The 10,443-nt window shown below is 33.9% G+C and overlaps 1 long non-coding RNA gene across 6 annotated transcripts; it reads right to left on the reverse strand.

Annotated features, from left to right (window-relative positions):
- Positions 1-761: 761 nt before the first annotated feature.
- On the reverse strand, positions 762-4,519 carry LOC145623804 (uncharacterized). 6 transcript variants are annotated; one of them, XR_014110252.1, is made up of 6 exons: positions 4,373-4,519; positions 4,146-4,259; positions 3,891-3,996; positions 2,270-2,345; positions 1,569-1,837; positions 762-1,027 (listed from the first exon to the last, which is right to left on the reverse strand). It is a non-coding gene; the product is annotated as an uncharacterized LOC145623804 (long non-coding RNA). The 6 variants fall into 6 exon arrangements; XR_014110250.1 differs by having other exon boundaries at positions 1,569-2,307; XR_014110249.1 differs by having other exon boundaries at positions 1,569-2,320.
- Between the last annotated feature and the right edge of the window lie 5,924 nt (positions 4,520-10,443).

Here is a 10,443-nt window from a genome sequence, read left to right on the forward strand (position 1 = left end):
GGGGAAATTGGTAGTGTCACTCCGGTAAATTTTCTTATGCCATTTACACTTGCATGACACTCTTTATATAGCCATGAGTGTTCAAATAAGAGAACAATAATTACATACATATAGCCATATGAGTTCACAAGGGTTTGTACTCATATGAGCATTGTAATATCAAATCAATGATTGACATTCACATTATCTTCTAACACTCCCCCTTGAATGCCCATACTTATACATAAAAAGGTATTTGATGCCTCATTAAAAATCTCTCTAGGTAAAACCCTATGTGATAAAAACCATACTACAAAAGGTATGCTTTTTAGACGCTTTTTAGCCTTATTTTCGACACTAAAAAGCGTCGCAAAATTTTCTCTCAACGCTTTTTAGAAGCGTCGAGAATAAAGGAGTCGAGAATTTTGTTGGACATCAAAAAGCGTCGCGAATCTCGACGCTTTATTGTGTCAAAAATTTTTATACGAAGCGTCGCTACCTTCAATAGTTGGCGCACTTTTTATCTTTGGCGATGCTTTTTGTAGTAAAAAATCTTAGGATTGGTGACGCTTTTCTATGTCCAAATTTTCATACATTTGTTGTCTAACATTTTGGCGACACTTTTTCCTGTCCACGTTTTCTAATTTGGGGACGCTTTATGTTTTCCATATTCTTTTTTAAAAAATATCAAAAATACGAAAATAAAAGATTTCATTCAATGATTTCTAGTATACTAATATATATTACCAAAAAAAATTAAGAAGTACGACAAAATTATACTGAAATTTTTATATTGCATATAAATATATTATTGCATATATACAATATCTCATAGTAATGAGTTTCTATTACAACAATTATAATTGCAACTTAGAATTCATTTGTGACTAGTTGTAGTACGTGGAAAAAATTCCGAATCACTAATTGAAATCTTTAAATAGCTTAAATATATCTTTCTTCTTTCCTTGAAATATTGCAGTGTTAGTTCTCAGCCTTTTTCTATCGCTTCTCCGTATTCATTCATGGATGTCCACATAATCTTTTGACCCTGCAACACATTAAAGCATATGCATCGATCAGTACATCAATAAGTGAATATAAATAAAACATTAGATCAAAACTACTAACACTAGGGAGCCATCTACCAAAAAACACAAAGAATACAATTTCTGAAAAATACTTTCCACCTAATATGTATGGGAGTGAGATTGATATGGTTACCAGTCAGTACTTCTGAAAAGATACTCATGAAAAATTAACAATATACAGTGGCATACGACTCCAGCCAAAATTTACCACAATGACCCAGACCATTTCATCAAATTCATCCCAAAAATTCTACTAAAAATAGTAGTAATTCATACAACTCGAATATCAAGTTTTGAAAACAAAAACTGAAGAAAAAAAAAAAAAAGCATAGTGCTATATACATTAAAATACATACTAAAGAGATTCCTAATTTAAGAACAGATTCAAAAGAAACAAACAAAATTTATGTTCAACTTCCAACTAAGTAGATGTTCCCTCACTAAAAATAATTAAGAAAGACAACATAAATACATTTATCAGAAACAAAGATCACGTCATACCGTGCAAGATATTCTGGAGGACCTCCCAAATTTCACAGCCTCATCTTGAATATGTGTTGCCAATTCCCTTGTTGGTGACAGTACTAGCACGATTGGTCCCATTTGTGTATTGTTGCGGTGCTGCTTGAGATGCGTAAAACCTGGAAGAAGATAGCCTAAGGTCTTTATAGAACCCGTCTTAGCAATTGCCACAATATCTCGACCTTGCATTGCAATTGGCTATTACTGTGCCTGAATAGGTGTAGGAGCTGAAAATACAGCCTAGTGTACTTGTAAAAGCAAAAAACCACAAGAGTGCTGAGTAAAAGAGCTAAAAAGTTCCTAAGTTAAGCTATTATGAGTTACAGAGGATCATGCAAGAAGAAGCACCATCCTCCTATGCAGGTAGCGAATGCTTGCAAGATGCAAGCCACATCAAGAGGTGGCATCTTCTTTTTGTTTGGACCATGTGGCAGACTAGATCATCATCGACAGCTCTAATTCAGTTTTGAAATTCAGATCTGAATTCAATTATGAAATTCAGCACTGAATTCAGTTCTGAAATTCAGTTCTGGATTCAGTTCTGGATTTCAACTTTGATTTCACAAACTAAAAACTGAATGGCAAAAGTTTGAAGAGCAAATTAAGGAGGACAAGTTTGCGGCACTCTTAGTATTTGCTCTAATCACAAAAAGTGGCATCAAATCAACGCTAAATTTTACCTGACTGTCATTCTCAGATTCCCTCTCCGCATATTCCTCTGGAAAGTTTTTCTGAATAATGTTATTCAAAGTTACACTGGAAAATGAAAAAAAAAGAAAAAAAATAATAGATATAGTAACTTAAATATACGCGTACAAGTTTTATAGTAAGAACAAATTGCCTCCTAAAAGGCGTCATCTAGGTTCATTCTTTTTTTTTTTGTACGCATCTTTTAATTTTTTTTAGCTGTTAAAGATGAGAAACTAAGTTAACCCAATAAGAGGCTTGTAACCAAGATAAATAACAGAGAAACAAAATATCAAATTAACAAGTCTCTAGAGGTTTGATCCGTGCAGCAAAAACAAAAAGTAAACATGAACCCAACCACTAGATCAGTACTGCCTTCATATATAAGAAAATAGCCATACACCAGGAAATCACCGGTGAATCTATTACTGCAGAAAATCACCACTGGCATGGTTTCAAACTTTCAATAGCCTCTTTTGTAACTTAGAAAGATATATCAATGGGGATTGGGGAAGCACTTGACTATAAAGCTTCTAAAGTCTGGTCTGTTTAGTAGCCATAGAATGGTAGAAAGGAGAGACATAAACAAACAGAGGAAATAAGAAGGCAAAACAATGGTCAAGCATTAAGCTTGTCCTGATGAAAGCAAAATGATGGTCAAGCATTAGGCATACAGGAGTTTGTAGAGGGGAAATAGAGGAAGACAATAAAAGAGGTATATAAAACAGTTAACATAATGAAGTACTAAGACAAACTACAGTCCTAGGGGCACTTTTCCTACAGCTAAGTCACTCTTTCCCGCGAATGAAAGATCAATTTCGCTACCACATTCTATTATTTGTTAAATACTACTTCAATAAAATTATTTGTGGATGCAAATTCTAGTCCACAAGATTTATCAAGGGGCACCATATATCACACTAAATCATGTTCAAATGACCTAATTAGTCATTCAAGTACACTAGCACATTTATAGAGATGCAATGTAGCAAGCAATCAAGCAATATGGATAGTCTAAATATCTAACAAATTGTCTAAGTATCTAACAAAATTAATCATTCCTTTCACAATAAAATTCCCAACCAGATTTAGCAGAGTATGGTTTTCTCAATGAGTGTTGCCAATCACTCAGCTGATTTTCAAGAAACCCCAAGATAAGAGCATAACATTTACTAAGTGTTTTAAATTTCTGATTTGGTTTATTTCACAAAATACAAATTTTTCCAGCACATTTACAGAATCAAACAATACATTCTTGATTCAATAAATTTCTTAAAATATCTTACTATGAAGCACCATAAGGATCTCGATTTCAGATTTTCAGGCAGAATAATAGGGAAACAAAGACATGTGAGAAAACAAACATGTGTAAAAGAGAGCAACAGACCTCATACGATCAGAAAACCAAATGACATCCAACCCATCAATTTCTTCTATCCCTAAAATCAAACTAACTAAACGTAATGTGATAATCCTCAAGTCAGCTAAGTTACATGCTACAAAAGTTTTAAAAAAAGCCATGCTTTCTAATCATGCATTCACAACAACAGATTCAATAACATGTAGAATAAGATTTATGTTAATCAATTCACGATATATCAAACGAAAACTAACCGTGTATACAAGCCAATATCTTTCCAAGATCACTGGTGGGAGTGACAAAAACACGAACACCTTTTCCATCCATAGTCAGAATTCCGACAGTGTTCTCCGGATTAGACTACACGAAATCAATCAATAACATCAAAACCCATCAAGTAATATCCACAACTAACTTACTAAATTCATGAAAAAAACACCATTGATAACAAATTCGACCCCCAAATTGTAAATTAGGGTTTAAAAGAAGTGAAGAGAGAGAAAGAAAACCTGAGTTTTAGCGTCGTAGATGAGATTAACAGCATCAGAAAGAGCTTGAAATCAGGTGGGCGAGTAATCACCATTACGCATCCACTCCGAATTGACGATGCAGGTTACAGTCGCCTGAAAATTCCAATAAAAAAGGGGGAATAATAGAATGTCAATAAAATTGAAAACCCTAATTTTGAAATCGTTTTAGGAAGAAATTTATTATGAGATTGAGTAGAAGGAAAAACCTCGAGCACCATGATTAAGAAGAGGAGAGAAAATCCAGAAATTGAGAGATCGAAGAAGATGATTTTTAGTGATGAAGGAGTTTGTGTTGAGGTGCAGAGATGTAAGAGTTAGAGAGAGAGAGAGATAGAGAGAGTACTTTGGGTATATTCGTGGGTATAAGGCGATTTTTGACATTTCTTTTTTTTATTCTTTTTAATTTTCCTTGGGTTGCCTTGCCTTGAGTCACGTGCAAATCATACAAATTTATCGACGCTTTTTCTTGTCAAGAACTGATTGAACACATGAAAGCGTCGAAAATAAGCGGGAATTTATTTTTACATGGACACCCCATACACAGTGTCGAACTAATAGTGTCCAAAAACCAAGGGATTTGTAGTATAGCTAGGGAAAAAGAGTACAACGATATTGTATTTTATGCTTTGGTATACTGCCTTGTTAATAACCTTGTTAAGAAAAACCCAGTGGGATAAAAACCTGATCGAAGGGAAAAAGAGTGCAATACATATAATACTCCCCTAATTTCAGCCTAGTTCGCGAAGATGTCGCATTTCGATTTTGTGAATTAACTGCTCAAATTTCTTTGAAGGAAGTGATTTGGTGAACAGGTCGGAAAGATTGTCACAAGACTGAATTTGCTGGATATATATTTCCTCGTTCTTTTGCAGATCATGTGTGAAGAATAGTTTTGGGGAAATATGTTTTGTTTTATCTCCGTTAATATATCCTTCGGTTACTTGAGCAATGCATACTGTATTATCTTTAAATATGATGGTTGGGTCTTCTGTTATGCGCTCATTCCGCACTCCTTTTGGATATTTCTGATCATCGACCTCAGTCATACACATTCTCGTCCTGCTTCATAGAGGGCTATCAATTTTGCATGATTTGAGGATGTCGCAGTCAATGTTTGCTTTGTTGATTTCCATGATATTGCAGTGCCGCCATAAGTGAACACATATCCATTTTGTGACTTGGAATTTTAAGGGTCCGGTAAGTATCCAACGTCTGTGTACCCAATGAGAGCTTCATCTTGTTTCATTTGATAGTATAAACCAAGGTCTTGTGTCCCTCGTAGGTACCGGATTAATTATCGAACTCCCTTCTAATGCCTATATGTTGGTGCATTGTTATGCCTGGCTAACAAGTTCACAAAGAAAGCTATGTCGGATCTAGTGTTGTTAGATAAGTACATTAAGGCTCCAATTACACTCAAGTATGGTACTTCTGGACCCAGAATATTTTCATTTTCTTTTCAGGTTTGAATGGATCATTTTTCATATTCAAAATACGAACAACCATTGGGAAGTTGGTTGGAGTTGCTTTGTCCAAGAAGAATCTTTTTAAAACTATTTCTGTATAGTTTGATTGATGGACAAAAATACCATGACTCAAGTGCTCAATTTGCAGTCCAATGCAAAATTTAGTTTTCCCAAGGTTTTTCATCTCAAACTCTTTCATCAAGTATTTTTGCAATTTTCTCGAGTTCATTTGGGTTTCCAATGATATTCAAATCATCAACATAAACTGCAATGATAACGAATCCTGATTGTGATCACTTTATGAAAACACAAGGACTAACTTGGTTGTTCTTGAATCCTTCTCTCATAAGGTATTCACTGAGACGGTTGTTTTACCACATCCTTCCAGATTGTTTCAATCCATAAAGTGACCTTTTTATTTTTATGGAAAGCAATTGTCTAGGCTTGTGTTTTTTCTGGTAGTTTTAGTCCTTCGAAGACTTTCATGTAAATGTCCGTATCGAGTGACCCATACAAATACGCAGTCACTACATCCATTAATCGCATTTGCAGTTCTTTTGTGACTGTCAAACTTACCGAAAATCTTAATGTAGTTGCATCAACTACTAGAGAATATGTTTCTTCATGATCAATCCCTAGAGTTTGAGAAAATCCTTGGGCTACTAGTCTTGCCTTGTATCTAACTATCTCAATTTTCTCATTACGTTTTCTCATAAATACCCATTTGTATCCAATGGGTTATACACCTACTGGTGTAAGTGTTATTTTTCCAAAACTTCTTGTTTTTCAAGTGACTTTAACTCATCCAGCATTGCCTCCTTGCACTTTGTCCAATCACTCCTACATCGACATTCTTCTACTGTTCTTGGTTTAACATTATTTTCATCAGACACAATGTCGATTGCGATGGAATTTGCAAATATTTCATCCACGATAACATCTTTCCTATTCAATGAGTATTGGTAGAGATGTAATTCATTGAAATTTCATTGTTATAGATGTTTTGAACGTCTTGTTCATTCCCTATAGGGTTGTCTTCTTGTTCGTGCCCTTTTAGATTATCATCATTTTCTTTACTTTCATCCACATTTGGTATTTCTTGACCTTCTGACGGAGGAATATCATTAGTCTTATTTTCTATTCCATCCAATCTTTCCAATTTCCTTGGCTTAGAATCTTTTGAACCAAGTGGTCTCCCACGCTTTCTACGTGCTTAAGATTGATTTTCTATGGTAATATTACCAATTAGGATTTCAATACGTGCATGGGTGTTTTCTGCTAGTATATGTTATTTTGTCACCTTCTTTGTGTCTACAAATGCATTTGGCAATTAATTTGCAACACTTTGTAAATGAACAATTTTCTTAACTTCTTATTCACACATATTTGTTCATGGGTCTAACATCAACAGTTGTGTTGCATTCCAAATAAGTTCAATTTCTTTCTTACGTGGGTCCATTTTCTCTCCCCTTAAGGCTAGGAATACTATTTCATTAAAGTGACAATCGGAAAATCTAGCCGTAAATAAGTCACTAGTCAATGATTCAAGATATTTAATTATAGAGGGGGGTTAAAACCCGAAATAAATTCCCAACCTTCTTTGTGGACCCATTTTGTTCGTTGGGGTGGAGCAATGGGAACATATACAACACAACCAAAGATTTTTAGATGTGAGATACTTGGTTCTCGACCACAAACAAGTTGTAGTGGTGAGAAATTATGATAAGTTGTAGATCTCAATCTAATTAGCGCTGCTGCATGTATTATAACATGTCCCCAAAGCAGATGACGGTAATTTTGACCTCATTAATAATGGTCTTGTAATCAATTGTAATCACTTAATTAGTGATTCAGCTAGACCATTTTGTATATGAACATGAGCTACTGGGTGTTCAACATCAATTCCAATTGACATAGAGTAATTATTAAATGTTTGGGATGTAAATTCCCCAGCATTGTCAAGTCTTATTTTCTTTATTGTATGATCTGGAAATTGTGCTCTTAATTTAATAATTTGGGAAATTAATTTTGCAAAGGCAACATTTCTACTTGAAAGCAGACTGACATGTGACCATCGTGTAGAAGCATCAATTAAAACCATGAAATATCGAAATGGTCCGCATTCTGGATTAATTGACCCACATATATCTCCCTGAAATCTTTCCAAGAATTTTGGAGATTCAATAGCGATTTTGTTCATAGATGGCCTTATTATTAATTTTCCAAGTGAACATGCAGAGCGTGTTAAGTCATCTGATCGAGGAATTTTTACATTTCTTATTGAATGTCCAACTGAATGTGCTATTATTCTTTGCAACATCCTAGTTGTTGGATGCCCCAAACGATCATGCCATAAAATAATCAAGTTTTTGTCATCTAACTTCTGGTTAGATACCATAGTGATTTCCATGGGTCGTATGTTTATACAATATAACTCCGAAGAATATCCTAGCAATTTCTCATTTATATGTTTCTTGCCATGTTTTTCTGCCGTGAGACATATATACTATTTTTAATCTGTTATCATTGTTTCTAGATGATAGCCATTTTGGCGTACATCTTTAAAGCCGCTTATGAGATTTCTTCCAGATTTACTCGAATATAAAGCATTATTGATTATTAATTTTGTTCCATTTGAAAGCATTATACAAGCCTTTCCAGATCCTTCAATTAATTTAGCTGACCCTGAAGTAGTGTTTACATTTGCTTGAAACAACTTTAGTTGTGAAAAATATTTTCAATCCTTCAAGATAGTATGTGTTGTTCCGCTGTCCAAAAGGAATTGATATTCGGAACTAACTTCAGGCAGATCCATATCTTCATAAAATAAATTTGAGATTAGTTTAAAATAATATTATACAAAGTTTTATTGATGATAGGGATTAAAAGTACATGACTAGAAATTTAAAATACAGGACATAAATAAAATACATTAAAACATAATATATGTTACATTAGTAGATGGGAAACCTAAGTATTGTTCTTTTCTCCAAGGATGAAATCATTTCCAATTTCAGCATTATTCATGAAATAATCAGCTACGTCATGGCTGGGACAAGGAGCATTTTCTTCATTAACATAATTTGCTTCTGCATTTTTCTCTTTACCTTTTACATAAGCCTGGTAAAGTTCTACCAAATGTTTGGTCGTACGACAAGTACGTCCCCAACGCCCTGTCATGCCACATCTGTAACATGTGTCTTTTCCTTTCAAAGAAGTTTGTTTATGGCTTCCAGATGACTGTCCCTTTTGGTTTTTAAAATTTTTAAAATTACTGTTTCTTTGAAAATTGTTTCTACCACGACCATGGCCACGGCTGCGATAATTTCCACGGCCTCTTCCACGACCATTGTAATTTCCACGTCCACCTCTTCGTGTAGCATTTGACTCGGGTGGATAAGAATCTGTTGCATTTGCCTCATAATGAGTGGCCAAAGACCCAGTTGGTCTAAGATTATGATTTTTTTAATAAAAGTTTCCTATTTTATTCCACAACAAGCAATACACTCATTAATTCAATAAACTTTTTGAAACCTCTTTCACGACATAGTTCTTGCAACAGTATTTGCTTGCATGAAAGGTAGTGAGTGTTTTTTGAATCATCTGTTCATCCGTGACTGGATGATCACAGTATCTCAATATAGATACTATCTCATGTATAGTTGAATTATAATCAATTACAGATTTGAAATCCTGGAATCGTAAATTTGTCCAGTCAAATAATGCCTTAGGAAGGAGCACCCTTTTGTGGTGTCCAAATCTTTCATTAAGGCAATCCCATAATTCTTTGGGATCTTCAACCATCATGTACTCATTTTTAAGGCCTTCATGTAAATGATGTCTTAACAACACTAAGGCTTTTGCCTTATCTTGTTTAGTAACAGGTTTTACAACTGTCATTGCAGAAGTGTAGAGGGACTTTTATTTTCTTTAACAGTGTGCTCCAAGCCTTGAGCTTTCAAATTCATCATTGCATCCAATTTCCATTCCAGATAATTCCATTCCAGATAAATCAAGATGATGAACTGTCTTTTCATAAGGTCTTCCATTTTAGCTACAACATATTAAGTACAACACATATGTTTAGTCCTTCCATAATTATAGTTAGGTTAATAAAATAATTTATAATTAAATTTAACAATAATAAACCATAAATAATATAGTTCTTTCCCCCCCTGGTTTATTATTGTGAGTAATTATATGATTAAGCAAAAATTAATCATGTTAGTTGAAAAAAAAACAGCAAAACGACAACAATAACAGTCGTAACAATAATTATAATGATAACGATAATATTATACGATGATGATTAATAAACAACAAGCCAACATAATAAAACAAAAACAAGCTTTTAATCTACTAAAATGACAAAATAACTGAGTTTTACTTATACATAATGACAAAAATTAATATTGCTACTAATAAAACTAGCTACAAGCATTGTAATTAGAAGGAAGTATTGTTTTATCTTCATTAAATCTTCCTCAAAAGTGAAGGTGTGGGTGTTTTGGATATTTTGGTTACTGTCGCCGAGAACATATCGGAGAAGAAAGGAGTGAAAAAAAATTTAGGTGATTTTTGGATAAAAAGGAGGAAGGGATAAGGGATTTGTGGTGAAATCGGTGGAAAAATCTTTTATAAAGGTAGGTTTATCAGTTACTATTATGTACAACTGTAAAAAAAATCATATAATAGTCTAATATACTGAAAAAAATTATGGTCCAAATATATATATTTATAATTGTAAAAGGTTATCACACTCAGAATGCAAGCCATAGTGCTCCGAGAGCCCTAATATCTAAAAAAGATCA

The sequence above is a fragment of the Chenopodium album genome, chromosome 3 (genome assembly GCF_948465745.1).
Source record: "Chenopodium album chromosome 3, dcCheAlbu1.1, whole genome shotgun sequence".
NCBI lineage: Eukaryota > Viridiplantae > Streptophyta > Magnoliopsida > Caryophyllales > Amaranthaceae > Chenopodium > Chenopodium album.